General features: G+C 42.0%; 1 long non-coding RNA gene across 1 annotated transcript in view; it reads right to left on the bottom strand.

Annotated features, from left to right (window-relative positions):
• Positions 1 to 20,220, bottom strand: part of LOC126101101 (uncharacterized) — a 341,158-nt gene that overhangs the window by 13,977 nt on the left and 306,961 nt on the right. Inside the window, exon 2 of the long non-coding RNA XR_007522262.1 lies at positions 6,315 to 6,499. This is a non-coding gene — a long non-coding RNA (uncharacterized LOC126101101). The remainder of the gene's footprint in view (positions 1 to 6,314; positions 6,500 to 20,220) is intronic.

Below are 20,220 nucleotides of genomic sequence, written 5' to 3'. Positions count from 1 at the left end.
GTGCGCCTTCCTTTACCACTGAAATAATGTTGTAGGAGTTATCATATTCCCTTTACAAAATGTGACACCATACACTCGATTACGAAGCGCGGGCTTCATTCGGTTGTAAATCGGTCTGCCTTCCGTAACAATGAATATGCTCTTTTACCTTGGATCAAAAAAAGAGGAAAAATGGCCACTCGTGTGCGCCGTTCCGACGTCCTTTGCAAGTGTAGTAACAAATAATCTTGCCTTTTTACAAGTATTTCTTCTGCTGTTAGTCGAAATAGCGAAGTATATATTACATACCACGTATTTTTTATGTAATTGGCGTAATTATAAAATACATTTTAATTACCGGTCTTGGACGCTGAATACAATACGAAAAGAATCAGAAGTTCAAGAGATCAAAAAAGATTTGAAACAGATCTAGGACGGGTGTGAAAAGCGAACGAAACAAACAACTCGACACTGAACTGACTATGAGGAGTCGGCAGTGGAACTGCGACGAGTGGGGACACACGAAGAAGGAAGAGTCCAGCCAAGCGACACCGAGACCGAAACAGACGGGAACGGGACCGAGGCTGGAACGAGAGCGGCCGACATGCTGTTCGGGAACGAGACCGACCGTTTCCCGTTCCCAGGAACTATAAGTAAAAATCCGCGACCGAAGTGAACTATGGAAGACCTTTCCTTAGAATTCGTTCCTCGCTCGTTCCGTTCATCTTGGTGAACCGTTCCCTTGGACCCGTTAGTTCGCGAACGACCCATCTCTAGTGTCAACACGAACTCTTGTGAACTCGTAATTAGCAGTGTAACTATGGGCACGCACACCACTCAGTTGGAAGATGGAATGGCACAAAGTGATCGCCAGCGATGAAACCAGATTCTGCCTGCACATGTGTGTACAACGTAGATCTAGTGAGCGCTGTCTCGTAGAGTGCATTTGTCCGAGAGAGATTGGCCCCACTCGAGGCCTTATGGTTTGGGGTGCCATAAGCTACAACTCTCGTTCACCTTTTGTGTTCCTGGAGGGGACGACAACCAGCGCTCGGTACGTGTAGAATGTTGTTAGACCTGTTGTTTTGCCGTCCTTGCAACAGGAAGGTGATGGTGTTCTTCCAACAGAATTGTGCTCACCCACACACTGCCCGTGAAACTCAACGTGCTCTGCAAGACTTACAGCAACTACCCTGACCAGCACGATCTCCGTACTTCTCCACAACTGAGCACGTGTTGGACACGATGGGCCGAGAGGTGATCCGTGCGACTCGTCAACCAACAATTCTTACAGAACTATGCGAACAGGTCAAGCAGGCGTGGCACAATGTATCCAAGGACTTTGTTCGCCATCTGTTCTATAGACTGGATGGCAGAGTCAGCTCCTGCATTGCCGCCTGTGGAGGCAAAACCACACACTAACGTGGGTGTTTCAGGATAGGTCGATACGTGGGAACTCAGAACCGCTTGTGCTAGTCATCTGTAAGTGCAATCATTTCAGGTGCATATGCACTCTTGCAACAGAAAACCTTTAATTAAATGGAAACCTCTAAAAGGGTGTATTATTTTTTGTCCGGCAGTGTGTATACGGCAATAAACAAAAGGAATCGGACTGGAACGCTGAAAATTGGTATCAGCTTTGTTCTTAGCCCCGCGTTCAACAGCGACTTTACTTAATAATGGGTTGTAGACCTTATACCAGAAATTAATTTGACTTAAGTACAAATATTGATTATCCAAAAGTGTACTTGAGTGTGCCATTTCCAGTTAGTAACAGGTAAAAGGATCACCACACTACTGGCCATTAAAATTGCTACACCAAGAAGAAATGCACATGATAAATGGGTATTCATTGGACAAATATACTAGAACTGACATGTGATTACATTTTCACACAATTTTGGTGCATAGATCCTGAGAAATCAGTACCCAGAACAATCACCTCCGGCCGTAATAATGGCCTTGATACGCCTGGGCATCGAGTCAAACAGAGCATGGATGGCATGTACAGGTACAGCTGCCCATGCAGCTTCAGCACGATACCACAGTTCATCAAGAGTAGTGACTGGCGTATTGTGACGAGCCAGTTGTTCGGCCACCATTGACCAGACTTTTTCAGTTGGCGAGAGATCTGGAGAATGTGCTGGCCAGGGCAGCAGTCGAACATTTTCTGTATCCAGAAAGGCCCGTACAGGACCTGCAACATGCGGTCGTGCATTCTCCTGCTTAAATGTAGGGTTTCGCAGGGATCGAATTAAGGGTAGAGCCATGAGTCGTAACACATCTGAAATCTAACGTTCACTGTTCAAAGTGCCGTCAATGCGAACAAGAGGTGACCGAGACGTGTAACCAATGGCACCCCATACCATCACGCCGGATGATACGCCAGTATGGCGATGACGAATACACGCTTCCAATGTGCGTTCACCGCGATGTCGCCAAACACTGATGCCACCATCATGATGCTGTAAGCAGAACCTGGATTCATCCGAAAAAATGACGTTTCGCTATTTGTACACCCTGGTTCGTTGTTGAGTACATCATCGCAGGCGCTCCGGTCTGTGATGCTGTGTCAAGGTTAACCGCAGCCATGGTCTCCGAGCTGATAGTCCATGCTGCTGCAAACATCGTCGAACTGTTCGTGCAGACGGTTGTTGTCTTTCAAACTTCCCCATCTGTTGACTCAGGGATCGAGACGTGGCTGCACGATCCGTTACATCCATGCGGATAAGATGCCTGTCATATCGACTGCTAGTGATACGAGGCCGTTGGGATCCAGCACGGCGTTCCGTATTACCCTCCTGAACCCACCGATTCCATTTCCTGCTAAGAGTCCTTGCATCTCCACCAACTCGAGCATCAATGTCGCGATACGATAAAGCGCAATCGCGATAGGCCACAATCCGACCTTTATCAAAGTCGGAAACGTGATTGTACGCATTTCTCCTCCTTACAGGAGGCACCACAACAACGTTTCACCAGGCAACGCCGGTCAACTGCTGTTTGTATATGAGAAATCGGCTGGAAACTTTCCTCATGTCAGCAAGTTGTAGGTGTCGCCACCGGCGCCAACCTTGTGTGAATGCTCTGAAAAGCTAATCATTTGCACATCCCAGCATCTTCTTTCTGTCGGTTAAATTTCGCGTCTGTAGCACATCATCTTCGTGGTGTAGCCGTTTTAATGGCCAGTAGTGTATGTCATTAAAGCAAAATCCAATTGTTGGTAATAGGCCGCGTCACTTTAAAACACAGAAAGCGACAGTAAAACTGGCGTTTTCACCGGCTTTGCAGCGGTCCTGTATAGAGCGACAAACTTGTTGGGTTCTGGGGCTTCGCTTTCCTGTATCCCATTCTGATTCTATTGTCACGTGACAAACAATTCTGTATTGTCATTGCAAAAAATCAAGAAGCCTGTCGAGGGTGCGTTATACTGTCGCTTTGCCAGGTCTGATAAAGTGCGTACTACGTGGACGCAAGATGTACAGGGTGTTTCAAAAATGACCGATATATTTGAAACGGCAATAAAAACTAAACGAGCAGCGATAGAAATACACCGTTAGTTGCAATATGCTTGGGACAACAGTACATTTTCAGGCAGACAAACTTTCGAAATTACAGTAGTTACAGTTTTCAACAACAGATGGCGCTGCGGTCTGGGAAACTCTATAGTACGATATTTTCCACATATCCACCATGCGTAGCAATAATATGGCGTAGTCTCTGAATGAAATTACCCGAAACCTTTGACAACGTGTCTGGCGGAATGGCTTCACATGCAGATGAGATGTACTGCTTCAGCTGTTCAATTGTTTCTGGATTCTGGCGGTACACCTGGTCTTTCAAGTGTCCCCACAGAAAGAAGTCACAGGGGTTCATGTCTGGCGAATAGGGAGGCCAATCCACGCCGCCTCCTGCATGTTTCGAATAGCCCAAAGCAATCACACGATCATCGAAATATTCATGCAGGAAATTAAAGACGTCGGCCGTGCGATGTGGCCGGGCACCATCTTGCATAAACCACGAGGTGTTCGCAGTGTCGTCTAAGGCAGTTTTTACCGCCACAAATTCACGAAGAATGTCCAGATAGCGTGATGCAGTAATCGTTTCGGATCTGAAAAATGGGCCAATGATTCCTTTGGAAGAAATGGTGGCCCAGACCAGTACTTTTTGAGGATGCAGGGACGATGGGACTGCAACATGGGGCTTTTCGGTTCCCCATATGCGCCAGTTCTGTTTATTGACGAAGCCGTCCAGGTAAAAATAAGCTTCGTCAGTAAACCAAATGCTGCCCACATGGATATCGCCGTCATCAATCCTGTGCACTATATCGTTAGCGAATGTCTCTCGTGCAGCAATGGTAGCAGCACTGAGGGGTTGCCGCGTTTGAATTTTGTATGGATAGAGGTGTAAACTCTGGCGCATGAGACGATACGTGGACGTTGGCGTCATTTGGACCCCAGCTGCAACACGGCGAACGGAAACCCGAGGCCGCTGTTGGATCATCTGCTGCACTAGCTGCGCATTGCCCTCTGTGTTTGCCGTATGCGGTCGCCCTACCTTTCCAGCACGTTCATCCGTCACGTTCGCAGTCCGTTGAAATTTTTCAAACCGATCCTTTATTGTATCGCTTTTCGGTCCTTTGGTTACATTAAACCTCCGTTGAAAACTTCGTCTTGTTGCAACAACACTGTGTTCTAGGCGGTGGAATTCCAACACCAGAAAAATCCTCTGTTCTAAGGAATAAACCATGTTGTCTACAGCACACTTGCACGTTGTGAACAGCACACGCTTACAGCAGAAAGACGACGTACAGAATGGCGCACCCACAGACTGCGTTGTCTTCTATATCGTTCACATCACTTGCAGCGCCATCTGTTGTTGAAAATTGTAACTACTGTAATTTCGAAAGTTTGTCCGTCTGAAAATGTACTGTTGTCCCAAGCATATTGCAACAAACGGTGTATTTCTATCGCTGCTTGTTTAGTTTTTATTTGCGTTTCAAATATACCGGTCATTTTTGAAACACCCTGTATATAACGCTTACACTGGTTGGTTTCACTCTGTATCACTTCGGCAACTATCTCCTTCCATTCGCACCTGGCTATTCGTCTGGTATGCCACTTCGTAATAAGATACTGCGCTGGTAAAAACAATTTACTTGACTGTTTATTATAGATTCTTAGAATCCAACTCTAGGTGGCAAAAGCTGTGAAGTTTCCGCCTGATGTCGATTTGCTTTGGCTGTTCAGAGTGTGGGAGAAAGACTTTCCTCACAGCCCGTTTATGTAGATTGACAATAGAAGAAAAAGTAAGCATTTTTCATCTTTTCTCCCTCGGTAGGATTTATTCACTCACTACTACGTAGCCATATCATACTGAAGACGTCTTGGATTTGTGTTGTGCCATCTCTTTCATCGAGACATTTTCTCCACATTCTCTACTTGTCAGATAACTTAAAGTGTTAAATCTCGCCGCTGCTATTCGTAGACATATTCTCTCGTTCCACGAAATGACAGGGAAGACCGCTTTGAACCTGGGCGTGGTTGTAATATCTGAAACGATGAAACTCAGTTTCTCCAAGGAAAAAGTGAAATGAATTTAGCTGAGTTGGGCTCCACTAAGAGCCAAACGGGTCACATTCCGGTGGTATTTTCTCCTCTGGAACAAATCACTTCTTTTCTTAGTTTAGATCAGTAAGCGTGTAGAAATACACGTGTCACAAAAGGTACTTTACAACTTCCGTGTCATGTAACTCGATTTGCAACTAACTTAGAGAGAAAAAAACTAAATATATGTGTGTTGCCTTGGACATGTCCAAAAAAAGAAACACCGTTTTTTGATCCAGCAGCCAATATAAAATAAGATACAATGGAATTACGGACACTGAACGCGAGTGGACATTGATTAAAATCAATGAGAAAAGTTGAAAATTGGGGAGTCTGATGCACCAAAGCAAAAAGGTTTTTCTGATTTTTTAATCATTTTGTACATGCACTTCCCTTTTGAGTCGTACAACATCCAGTCGTTATTTCAACTCAATCCAGAAACATTTTTACATGTTAATATGAACTCTATCAATAGCTGCCGTTATTATTGGCTTCAAATCAGCAACATGTTGGTAATCTGGTCTGATCTTCGGTAACAACTGCAGTGTCTACGTAAACATCTGAATAGTTTTTGGTGTACCTGGTGCACTGTCATACGAGGTGTTCGCAGTTCTTTCGATACCTAGCAGACAGATGTATGTGTTGAATGCTGTAGAACCTATCGAATTATCTCTGTATCTGCGTCACTTCTCCTTGGCCTGTCTACATGGTGATTCAGATCCACTATACCTGTTACCATGAAGCTCCTGTGTGATTTTCTTCTGGAGGGCCGAGAGGGTGATAGTTTCCCATACCTCGTTCTGAAATTTCCGTGAACTTGGGTGTCTGGCTTCGTTTCAATCAACCAAGCCACACACTGTTCCTTTTCCTAAGCAGACTCCCTTCTTCGACTCATTAATGGTGCTTCTGTCACCCTGCAACAACAAAGAAAATCCTTTTTCAGTTATTTTACTCTTATCACCTGCAAAGATAAAACATTTATTTATTACCTTACACAAAAGACTCTGGAGTGCACCAGACAAATTGTACTTTTTTTCTCTTAGGGAATTAGAAATCGAGTTACGTGGCACTGAATTTGTAAAGTACTTTTTGGGACGGGACACCATGTATATTATAAAATGAAAAGGATAAAAATGATAAGATTAAAATTACGTAAGGAAAACCAAACACAGGTTCAACAAATTTGGCTACTTGAAATTTGTTTTGTTTCACGATGGGCTGAAGGCGAAGAACATTATTGATTCTTACATTATGGATTCATCATTCTGCATTTCTCACTTTACTTCAAAATGTGTGACTTTTTAAAGCAATCGTAAAATAAAATTTAAAAAAAACTTTTTCAACTTAAGCTCTTATTCTATAACTTCCGTCGATGGCTACAACACTGAAGATCGGCAAGATTCTATTACTGATATAATAATTCGCCAAAAGTGGAAATTTTTCTCTCTTTATTTCTGTTACTTATTTAGATTTGTGCTTTTCATCAAGCAGAAATCGTACAAAATCATATTCACAAATATGTAATTGGTGCTAATATTGGGCTGTTTGAATCATGGGAATAGTTTACTTACGTCGCATTCAAGTACTTGTAGATCCCTGTTGTTAGGTTACAAACATAGTAACCTGAACTCTAGAGATGCGATTAGTAGCCTCTTCAATGACTTTATCAGTTAGATCTCCAAACTAATTTGAACAGTTCTGCTTGCACTGTTTTTGTTTTGTGTGACATGCATGCATAAAAGTTGCATGTTAAATTTCTTAAGACTTTTTAAAGATTTATATGATTTTCGATTGTCTACTGTCGACTGTCTACACACCAAAATTTTTTGCATGTTCCATTTGACAGTTTTATCTAGTCGTTTACCATGTTGTCTGATCTGTTAGTGTCTACATAAAAACCAAAATAGATCCATTCTGAACGTAGGTCATATGGACAGAGTTGTTGGCGACGCTACCGATTGTATCTCAGATGAACGATAGTTTTATAGCATAATAAGGAAGAAATAATAGTACCATGTTAATTACTTGTGACTACAATTGCATTTGTGATTCTGCGTGAGTTGCGAGGGTGAATGAGAGATATCAAGTAGAAAGTAATGATTCCCTTGTATAGAGACATTGTCCATAATTTTTCTTGATCGCAATTAGCAAGTTAGTGACTTTCGCCGAAATGAATAACTTTGTGCTAAATTTTAATGGGCCTCCGCTCATGGATACACCAGAAAAGCAGTTCTGACCGTTAGTAGAGGTCAGGGTCTGGCAACTAAAGGAAAGTAAACATCCTGCCGAAAACTGTGCAGATCAGCGCCGACTGGCTGTGGAAATTAGTCCTCTGTGGAGTCGACCCTTTCCTAAGATACCCGAGGTTGTAAATAACGCCAACAGTAAGAGCTCTGCTCACTGGGACCCGAATCCTTCAGTCGTGAAGGCGCGTCTGCGTAGCTGGCACGAACAGTCTCCAGACCACGTGGTCCCACCGTTCAGGGGCCATGTTGAGGCAGTTTAATTGAATACTACGGCCATCAAAAGTCCGATAAAGGATGCTGGTTAGTCGGAAAAACAGTTAACGACCTTGATGCTCACGAGGTGCGACAGTCAGGTCATCCAGAACTACGATGGGAACTTGAAACTGAATCGGTTATTTTTGAAACCCCGTAAGTCATTCTTTTTGACAATTCCATTTTGTGTGACGAAATGAAACCTGAAGGATAGATACATCATTATGGGTAGAAACCGCAGTGTCCTGTATACAATGGCCATGAAAGGATCGTAAATACAGTATTTGCTTTGATTTGAAACTCGGCACGTCACTGATTTGCGAGGTTTCTCGACGTAACAGTGTTTTACCGCTGGAGTGTGTTGTCGGTATCAGCCGTTGGCAACACGAATTTCACTAATCACCCAAGGACCTGATGAGGCATGTTCACTGAAAAATGACTAAAGATATTCCCAAAAGAGTAGAACAATGGCACATTCTTACATGGGCGTTCTACCCAAAACAGGAATAATACTATAATGAGAATGCTTCTTCCACTTGTCAACGACAGGTTTCATTCTACAACCCAGTATTTCCCATTGACAGGTCATTCCTTCGTGTCATCGGGAAAACACAGTGATGGAGAATGCGATGGGGAATATGTGGAGAATGTGGTTACTTGCGTGGAGTACAAATGTACTCCATTGTCGATATAATCGTCATTTTCTTATTGTTGGCAAGAATGGCTGGGCTAAAATTCTCAGATTCTGGCGTCCTTGTTCTAACTTGTACCTACAGTAATTGTCGTGCGCCGTCCTGCACGGATCTTCTCTTAGGAAAGTCTTGAGTGTTCCCTGTCGTATTTGGCGCACACGTGTACTCCACTCGAGTATTAAAGTACCAGCACATACTTTATATGGTAAGTAAAAATTTTAATTTCCATTATATTTGAAATATATTTTATTGGTATTGTAGTATCAATTTATCGTTATTATTTAGGTATAACGGCAGATCGCACTTCTGATGAAAGGATTTGGGTGCAATGGCTAGAGGAAGAACTGCAGACAGATGAGCCTTTCGAGTGTGATTCTGATCTGTGCGATGAATGATAATCGACCAGACGAGCAAATTGGAAACAATGTCGTGGAAGAACCGGAAGAAGACAATGTGGACATGGAAGAGAGCTTCAAGAAGGCAAGTGCAGATTCTGATTTTTATTTTGGAGAAGATAAAACAAAATGGAATAAATTACCGCCTCGTCCTAATATTAAAACGAAGTCTAGCAATGTCGTTCTTCGTGTTTCTGGTACAAAAGGAGAGGCAAAAAATGCAAAATCTGAAATCGATTATATTAACTTGATTATTGATGACAGAATGACAGAGTTGATCGTGAAAAGTGCAAATATTTATATAGAAACTATCAGGCACAAATTTTCTAGAGAAAGAGATGCAAAATTTACAGATCAATATGAAATGCGCGCCCTTTTTGGTATACTTTTTTTCACTGGTATGCTAAAGTCTTCCAAGTTGAATACTTGCAAAATATGGGACAATGAAAAAGGCAGTGGTATTGAAAGAGTCTATTTGACTATGTCGAGGAATAAATTTCATTGCCTCAGATTTGATGACGTAGGCACCAGAAATGAGAATGAATCGGCACCAATACGAGAACTTGTGGATTTGGTGTTAGAAAACTTTCAGAAGTACTCCTGGGGAGTACCTAGCAATTGATGAGCAGCTGGTTGGTTTTCGTGGAAGATGTCCCTTCAGACAGCTTATACCTAGTAAACCTGCTCGTTATGGCCTGGAGATGTTTGCATTAGTGGATTGTAGAATAATGTATTCTGTGAATATGGAAATTTATCCTGGAAAACAGCCGGAGCGGCCTTTTGATGTAAGAAATGCAGGAAAGGAGATCGTCATGAGAATTGCGAAACCAATTTTAGGCCAGGACGTAACATCACGGGCGATAATTCGTGTACCAGCTATCCTCTGCTTCAAGAACTGCTTGAGAAAAAGACAACTTATGTTGGAACAATCAGACACAACAAAAAAATACCTCAAGAATTTTTACCCAGCTAATCTCGAGAAATAAATACTTCAGTTTTCGGCTTTAGACATGATGCAACACTTGCATCCTACTGCGAAAGGAAAAAGAACGCAGTAATTTTACTTTCAAGTGTGCACAATGACGCAGCGATTGACGAGTCCACCAGTTCAAAAAACAAACAGATTGTTACATTCTACAATCGTACGAAAGTTGGAGTTAACGTACTCGATCAACTTTGTTCAAATTATGATAGAGCAAGAACTATTAAAAGATGACCAACAGCAATTTTTTACAATATTTTAAATATCGCTGCTGTCAATGCTTCATGCGTTCATTCAATAGACAAAAACTATATCAATGGGAAATGAGCTGATTTCCTTGACGAAATTAGTTGGCAAATGGTGAAACAGCAGATTCATGAACGCAGAAGCAGTCCTTGATACCCAGACAACTAAAAATTCGAAGACTGATGTTAGGAAAGGATTCAGAAGAAAATATGGAAATAGCTAAACCAAAAAAAGATGACCAAGGACGTTGTAAACTATGTGGCAGATCATGAAATAAATCAACACGAAGAGCGTGTGCAAAATGTAACGAATGGTTGTGTGCTGAACATTCGAAAACTAGCGTTGTTTATGAGAATTGTACGTGATTTCTTATTGTACATATCTAGTATGATTACTTTTTTGTGTTTTATGAGATTCTTCATTAAAATTATTTTGAAAGGTTTTAGTTACTTCTTATGTAATGTAGCATGTTATGAGTAATAAACGGGTGGTGTGACAGAAACTCATTTTGCGTTTAAAAAATTAAAATTTTAATCCACTCCTTGTTTCAAAAGTATTAGTAACGAATTTGCCCATGCATCGCAAAAAAACAAATAAAATAATTAAATAGAAGAGAAACGTATTTTTAACAAAAAGAGTGGTGGAGTACATTTTTACTCCGCGCGAGCATCTGTGTCCTCAAAACCCGCGCGAGTAGCGGAGGGCTGATGCATCCAGGAACAGTAGAGTCCCAGTCAACACAGTAGAACGTTATGATATTGTTGCTTGTAAAACCTCTTTGCTTCCCTTCTTCAAGAAAACTGCCCTGTTTGTTAAATCAATGGTAAAGAAGTGCCTCGAAGTGAGAAACTCATTTCAAATACCACAATGTAATCATCTGGTTACTCGAAAGATCACTTTGGTGTACTTAAGACTAGCCATTGGATAATGGCCTTGTAAGTCGCACGTTCAGACTTCTGAACTGTGATCCCGAACCAATTACGATGCCGGAAAAAAGGGTATACTCCAGTAACCTATCTGGTATAAAGAAAACTGAGTAGCTTAGAGAGATACCTGTCTAATGAAGAGCACCACTCACAAAGAATTAACTAGGAATTTTTATTTTTATTTTCATTTAAGAAGTATGTTCCTTGTATCATTACTTATTAAATAATTTTTTTTGTGAATGTTGTGCCCATTCTATTGCTACTGCAAATGTTTATTACTTTTTATGCACAAGTGAAATAGATATACAAAATTAGTACATCCCATGAGTATGAATTTTTTTAAGACAGTTCTAAAATATTGTTCATCTAGTTTAAAAATCCTGTAAGTCACAGAGTTTCAAACTTACCTATAGTAAAATTTAATGTGGCATTAATGTTCATATCATACTTGCATTATGTCTTTCCACAAGTTGTAATCCTTAGAGGTAAAACAGCCTACAAATAGTTTAGTTTATTCAGCAATCATTTATACCTGTTTCCCCACAAGTTTACGTTACGTGAATTACGGTGTTTCAAAAATGACTGATTCAGCTACAATCTAATCTGGACCACCCCATGCCTCCATAGTGCTTCTTTCTACTGTGAATCACCATCATTAGACATATCCTCAGGGAAAATAGTCTACTCGGAATAACGAAGGTGGCTCCCCTTCGTATTTTGCCACGGTTCATGATGCTGGCGACAAAACACAGCAAAGTCGCTGTTACGCACGCGATTCTGTAGAGTGTGGATGTGGCGGCGGTTTGTAGGGCGCCGTCGGTCGTGTTATAGGTCCTGGTTCGAGACCGGTGCGGCGCAGGACCAGAGAAATCAGCGGCACCTATGGGTTCATAGCGTCTGGCGGCTAACAGGTAATGGGACGGAGAATTAATGCGGACGGCTGTACAGAGCGATGGTCGTGTTCGCTTGAACTGGTAGTGGGAAGGCGGTGAAGCCAGCGCTGCCCTCGTTCAAAGAAACGGCGTGCTTTGTGCGGCTTCGTGGTACTGGGCCACAAAGTTTCCTGTCCGAAGAACTGGCCGACTGCCGCTGTAGCGCTGCGCGATGTAAGTCTGTTGTCTTCATGCCGCCTCGGTGGACGGCTCTGTTCCGTCCAGTGGGACAGAGATTTACCATCTCCCGGTGACACACCATCTAGAAAACTTTTAATTTCTGATAGCACTCGGTTCGCCTGATGTAAAACTAAGACAAAATCTGAAATGGTCGAATTAAACACTTGGAAACAAGAACAGATTCTCGAAACATGTCAGCCGGCCGAAGTGGCCGTGCTGTTCTAGGCGCTACAGTCTGGAACCGAGTGACCGCTACGGTCGCAGGTTCGAATCCTGCCTCGGGCATGGATGTGTGTGATGTCCTTAGGTTAGTTAGGTTTAATTAGTTCTAAGTTCTAGGCGACTGATGACCTCAGAAGTTAAGTCGCATAGTGCTCAGAGCCATCGAAACATGTCATGTTTGCCGCAGGAATTAGTGACAGAATTTCCAAGCTCACATTAGAAACTCCACAGAAGGAAACGTTTATCCTATGAGACGATCATTTTCCAGACATGTCACTAACTGAAAATATAAGGAGGAAAAATAAAGAACCGGTTTGAAGGCCTACCGATACTTTTGTCATTGCTCGCCTTGTGCCTCTTGCTCGTGAAGGAAAAACTTAGTTCTGCGTTAGTCACAAGGCTTGTATTTCATCCACCAAGCGTTTCGACGGTTAATCCATCACCCTGAGCTGAACGACAATTCTTACGTAACTGTTTTCAGTATCATCAGTGGCGAATTCTTTCAGCAGCGTGCGATGTGACGATGAGGCTACGCTCCCTCTCGTAAGTGCACGAAGATCAATATTTACATTCTGCGACGGAAAGTCGCATAAGCTTCTGACTTGTCATCAAATTACGTGTAACGTACAGTAATGATCCTAAAGGGTCTCTGAATTCGTTTGATGCCTGCCTTCATGCTGTTTCTTAAGGACTGCAAACGGTGAGGCAATACTGCAAAATCGATGCCCTAGTGCCTTGTATTTATTTTATTTACTTTAGAGATCCACTGCATTTTATCATAATTCTTGCAGCAAGACCGAGCGAGGTGGCGCAGTGGTTAGCACACTGGACTCGCATTCGGGAGGACGACGGTTCAATCCCGCGTCCTGCCATCCTGATTTAGGTTTTCCGTGATTTCCCTAAATCGCTCCAGGCAAATGCTGGGATGGTTCCTTTGAAAGGGCACGGTCGACTTCCTTCCCCATCCTTCCCGAGACCGATGAGCTCGCAGTTTGGTCTCTTCCCCCAAAACAAACCAACCCTCTTGCAGCAAATCTAAGCCTTCCATTCGCCTCCCCTACAACGTGTTTAACCACTTCGTCCCATTTATTGATTTTACACTTACCGGTGATATTTCGTCACTACTGACTTTTTTTTACTGTGTATTGCTACCTGTACAGCACCACTTCCTTTTTTTATTGCGAATAGGCTGAGGACCAAGTTCCAATTTCTGTCCTTCGTTCTTTGTTCTTTCCTTTTCTTCCTGTGTGCTTTCACCTGTTCATTGTGCTTCTTCTTTCTGTCTTCAGACCATTTTGAACCAGTCTTTTTAGCTTCTTATGATTATTACTTTGCATGTTCCTTTTTCTTGACATAAAATAGGGGCGAGAAAGGATAATGAACTTTTGTCAAAATTTTTGGCTAAAGTTGTCCTAGTATAGTTCCCCATTGCTACGTTGCTTAGACAACCAGAGATCGTGTTCAACACGTTGACTGCCGTCTGGCGGCAACGCGACCTACAGAGAAGGCCCTGAGCAGCCGCTTAGCAAGAGTAGTCATAGAGGTCTTTTAATCCAAGAACAGTTTCTACTGGCAGGCACTTCTAGAAATGCTTTTTTCTGGCTAAATAATGCTAGTGGCACACTTTAATTGTAATAACTGCCAAATATAAGCATTAAAAAAATTTTGTCACAGGGGATATTAACCCAAAAATAAGAGAAATAAATGTGACATGTTTCCTAAATATGTTAAGATCAATGAATTTCTATTGCTGAAATGAAAAACTGACTAGGAAGGGAGCATGCCTCTACAATTGGCAATGTGTGTAGTATTTCAGTAGAATGTGACACTATCAAACTAGGAATACCTGGCCATTATCGCATATGGCTCAAAATTGGAAACCTGCTTACTGAAAATTCCAAGATGCTAACTTCATATACATAGTTCTCAATGAAGACAACACTGAAAGAATGACAAATGACTTGAAACTGAGTTGCCCAATATACTAACCAGTGAAAAGGATATTAATGAATGCTTCTTCACATTCACTTCTATCATGAAACATAGACTAGGCAGAAACTGCCATCTTGTTTCTAAAATATGCAAAACTTGCAACAGTCATCAACCACAACATACAAAAAATGGTACACACTGCAACTAAAATCAGGTTATTTTACTCATGCTGAAGGACATAACTGCTACAGTTGTGAGAACAAGGAAAACTATAAGCTTAAGAAAAACCTTCATATCTGAAATTCAAGCAGCAATAATCAAATCTGATGAGGAGTACATTTTAAATTCGGAAAACAACTGTAAAGCAATCTGGAATGTGGTACAAAGTGAAGTAAACATCGGAAAGGAGGAAATCACTATCCCAGTTAACTGTAAGACTCTCAACGAGTGTTTTGTGAATTCTGAAAGTTTCTTTGTATCACAAAGTAGTGATAAATGTGATGTGGGGGGGCCTTCTTTTTGCAGTCACAGGGTAAAACAAATAAAAGATTCACTTGGAGAAGAATTACTGCTACAGATCTTATCTACTTGGTAAACATGCTGAACAGCTTCAGAACAGAGGACTGTCATGAACTCTGAACATCGCTTCCATTTGTATGAAAATGTACGAAAATAGCTCGCTGACTGGTGTGCTTCAAAAGAAGAACTGTTTCTTGGCGTGACATTTATAGCCTGCCGGACAGCTGGGAGAAATGTATAAATAGGAATGGAGATTATTCTGAATAAAATATTGTTTATCAGTTTCAAACAACAGACGTGTAATTATTGCAACCAAATTCCGGTTTCATAATTCTACACCTGGTAAAAGATTCACTCGGAGAAGAATTACTGCTACAGACCTTATCTACTCGGTAAAGTTGCTGAACAGCTCGAGGAGAGAGGACTGTCATGAGCTCAACAACAATGTTCTAAAATGTATAATTGTGGAAATTAGAATATCAGTGTTCTATCTTGTTAGTAAAACTATTAATGATAGCACTTTCCTTTAATGCTTTAAAATTACAGTTGACGAAGCCAACTGCATGGTAATCATACTAAAAAGCTGACAAACCTAAATATCTAAAACTGCTGAACACAAGGCCTTGTTGAATTTTCATGAGCAGCCCGTTTCACATAGTAATAAACCTCACATACGCAGCGCTCTAAACTAGTAACATAGTGCCAAAACATTGACACAGCAAGTGTTGCATAAATTTGAGGTTATGCTTCATGTTATTAATTTCATACTACAGTATACTCATAAAGGAATTTTAATGACTTACTTCTATTGTTTACTTGATTGTTAAATTTTCACTGGGGATAGCCCGCCTCCATTTTTCTAATAATTCTTCTTCATTTAGAAACGAAAAAACTTGCACTTTCGGGCCTGCGCGAAAACTGCCTTTACCCCCGGTCACACAACATCTGTATGGCATTTTGTCTTTCATTAACACAAATTAATACTGTGTATCACAGAAATAGAGTTAAAACATTACAGAACAGTTACACTGTGTAGCATTCACGTACTCCCATGCTCAGCACTAGTCGCTAATCTAGGTGGCATTGCTGGCGGGCGGCGCGTACGGAACAGCCTCAAGTCTAAAGCCGTGTCCCTGGACCGGATTTAAGTTACACTGGTTCTTTTCGTCTCCAGTTTGACCTGACTGTTAAGCTGCTCAAAATAACTGGTTCCTGAAATAACTGACTTTCGGTTTTTATTGCTTTTACTTACAATAAACGTACACTTCTAACAAAGATTGAAACATTATAATAAAAGTGAAGGAGCAGAAGATCACAACGATATGGGTCTGAGGTCTCACTGTCTCCAGCAAAGATAGCGAAGGTGGAGGAGAGGGCCGTGGCGACAGCGAGGGCGGAAGGTCACAAACTGATGACTTCGCTGAATCACCAACTTCGGAAGGTACCAATCTTTCAATCTGAAGCAACCACAAAATTAAGGGTTCAGTTATTATCCCGAGTTTATGTCGCTTCAATAAAACTATAAATAGTCTACGTCAAGTAATTGGTTCAAACGGTTCAAATGGCCCTGAGCAATATGGGACTTAACGTCTGAGGTCATCAGTCCCCTAGAACTTAGAACTACTTAAACCTAACTAACCTAAGGACATCACACACATCCATGCCCGAGACAGCATTCGAACCTGCGACCGTAGCGGTCGCGCGGTTCCAGACTGAAGCGCCTATAACCGCTCAGCCACAGCGGACGCCATCAATTAATTGACTGACCGATATAAGGGGGAGGGAACCAAACAGCGAAGTCATCGCATTAGGAAAGGATGGGGGAGGAGTTCGACTGTGACTTTACAACGGAACCATCGCGGCACCTACCTGAAGTGATTTTGGGAAATCACGGAAAACCCAAATCAGTAAGGTCGGACATGGGTTTGAATCGTCGTCCTCCCGAATGCGAGTCCAGTATGCTAACCACTGCGCCATCTCGCTCGGTACATTAATGAAATTTACTATTGATTCCATGGATCATTGTGAATGTTTTCCCGTTATGTGATGTCACAAGTTTGTTGTGCCTCTTCCAGTTTTTAGTCTTTTAAAGCAAATCGATCACTGTACTTCATTGTTATCGCACTTCGTAAAATACTTCCTAACTAACTGCAACCCAACTAATGTCTAAGGACGACAGTGAAAAACTACCGCATGGAACAGGTGGGGACAAGTCTTGCACACTCCACGTACACGGGTTCCATCTAGTAGGCCACCTCGCGCAGCAAGAGGTACATTATTATCTCTGCAATGCTGTACCGATGTGTTTGTTGCTAGTTTCTAACTGTAGAGTTGTTATTAAAATAATGCTGACTGCTTTCCCAAATTTCTGTTCAAATGGTTCAAATGGCTCTAAGCACTATGGGACTTAACATCTGAGGTCATCAGTCCCCTAGACGTAGAACTACTTAACCCTAACTAACCTAAGGACATCACACACATCCATACCCGAGGCAGGATTCGAACCTGCGACCGTCGCAGCAGCGCGGTTCCGGACTGAAGCGCCTAGAACCGCTCGGCCACAGCGGCCGATCCAATTTCTGTAATAGCACAAAATTTCGAATCAATTGAAATTTTACTAATAAACATCACTCGTTTTTTTTTTTAAAAAAAAAAAGAAGTATTTAAAAGCCAAAAACTTTTAGCACAGTTGCTAAGGCAAAGTGATATGACGGTTTTTTCCCAGTTGTTAGTAAAAAATGAAAAAGACCTGTTTAATATCAGTATCGTTTTTAATGTGTCAGTTATTCCCATCTCTAGGCCCTGGACTGGCGTGTTGGAGAAAATCCATCACGCAGCGTACGGTAGCCAACGTGTTAATACAGAGCTCGTTTAGTAAACTTAACAATCACTTCAAGTTGGCTTATTTATAACCACAGATCACAAAAAACCACATGTATTCAAAATAGTTCAGCAATGAAAAACATATATGTGTACTATATTATGGCCACAACGTAACGTAACTAATAGTCCGCCGCTCGTGGTCTCGCGGTAGCGTTCTCGCTTCCCGAGCACGGGGTCCCGGGTTCGATTCCCGGCGGGGTCAGGGATTTTCACCTGCCTCGAGATGACTGGGTGTTTGTGTTGTCCTCATCATTTCATCATCATCCAGGAAAGTGGCGAAATTGGACTGAGCAAAGATTGGGTAATTGTACGGGCGCTGATAACCATGCAGTTGAGCGCCCCACAAACCAAACATCATCATCATCAACGTAACTAATAATAGCTTTAGCAGCAACATTACAATTTTTAAAGTAGTTGTTTTCTTTCATTATTATAAATAGTTGTCGCAGGATATTTGGCACGACTTGGGGTGGGCGGCCTTCGTCCCGGTGAAGATTTAATTCAATGACGCGGGCTGTCGTGCCGAAAGAAGGTCAGCCGCCAGATTTCGCCCGATCTCTGCGACGCTCATGCAACGAATAAAACCGAAAACAAACACCTCGTAGTTTTACATTAAATAGTTACTACTACATTGCAATAGTTACTACTACATTGCAACAACAACAACAACAGTTACTACTACATGAATTATTAACATTCATGTGTAGCATGTACTGAATTTTCCATCAGTGTTTCGCCAAACGATAATAATAATACAAAGAAAAACATTTTCTAATGTACTCCAAAATTGTATTTGTTTGTATATGTGGTGTCTGTTCTTTCGGACATGTCAGAAATAACAGACACCATTTTGATTCTGCCGCTTATCAATGTCGACACAAAGGAATTACGATATGTAGCTGCTAGTGGGCACTGCATTTTATCAATGGGGAAACTTGAAAATTTGTCCCGTTCCCACCATCCAGGAACCAAGGAAAGAGTAGGGAACGTGGGCCAGAGGTACAATGAACATCGCTTGTTTATTTATTTTTCTTTTCGTTGTTTTTTATTTTTATTTATCTATTTTTGTCATTAATACCATCAAAAATATCAAGAAACAGACGTAATGCGATGAGCAGGGTGGAGCAAGACGCCAAACTAATTGAGACTATCAGCGTATAGTTTTTCCTAGAAGGACAATCAGATTACCAGGGAATATATCGGCTCCAAGTGTGGAAGAGGCAGTGATCAACTCTTCATGACACACACCCCAGCTCTGGGATGGATTAAGGGAGACACTGCAGAGGAAATTGGAGAAAAATTGTCTGTATTTTAGACTGCGGACAATTGCACAATGACGTTCATTAAGGAACTGCCAAAAGTCAAGGATAGTTTTCTCGCCACCAGCAAACAAGTAGTGTGCTGCGTGTTCAAATTGCTATATTCATCTTCTTCCGCCATAAGTATTTATCTCTTGACCGTGTTTATAACATTAGTTCTTGATCGGGCTTCTTCTTCCGATGCAGGCCGTTTGTTGACCTGACATTGAGACGATGCGCGGAAGAAAGGAAAACTTTCGTGGTTTTGCACAAAAACGAACTTCTAGGCTTAATATTTTCATAGGATTATTATTCAAATTGATTCACAACAAAAAGTCTTCTCTCCACGAGAATTAAAGACAGAGTCTCTCTATTAACTGACGAAAAAATTCAAGGTGGTTTCCCTCATTTGTTACCGCCTTCCTTCATAGTAAAATACACCTTTTTCTGACGCTTCCAGAGGTCACGATAATGTTTTTTGTCAGTGCTTTTCTTACGTACCAATTCACGTGTCAACAAATCCACCTCACAGAGATCGGCTTCGCCTACTGAAAGTATCCCGCGTCCGGAAAAAGGAGCGGCTGAGTAGGTATCTGATTAAGAGTGGTACGGGTAATTAGGGACAACATCTGTCGCACCAAGAACCAGAGACTTCTCCCCGATCTGCACAACAAGTGGTGCTCGTCTGTGTCCACAACATCACAGTCAGCACACAACGGGGTGTCTGCGAGGTGAATCCTGTGAAGGCGTGGTCGCCATACTTGCCTCCCATTTACAGCAAGGTACCATGCGGACGTCAGTTTCAAGATAAGGAGCGCACACCGATCGCCAAACGGCACGCCAGTCGACGTGGGGAAGCTTCCCCTCAACCACAATCGGTGAAATGTGCTGACGTAGGAAACCATAGATTGCCTTCGTGGATATCAATTG

This window comes from Schistocerca cancellata, chromosome 9, assembly GCF_023864275.1.
Source record: "Schistocerca cancellata isolate TAMUIC-IGC-003103 chromosome 9, iqSchCanc2.1, whole genome shotgun sequence".
NCBI lineage: Eukaryota > Metazoa > Arthropoda > Insecta > Orthoptera > Acrididae > Schistocerca > Schistocerca cancellata.
Note: the sequence above shows the minus strand (reverse complement) of the source record. Positions and strands in the feature narration are given on the sequence as shown.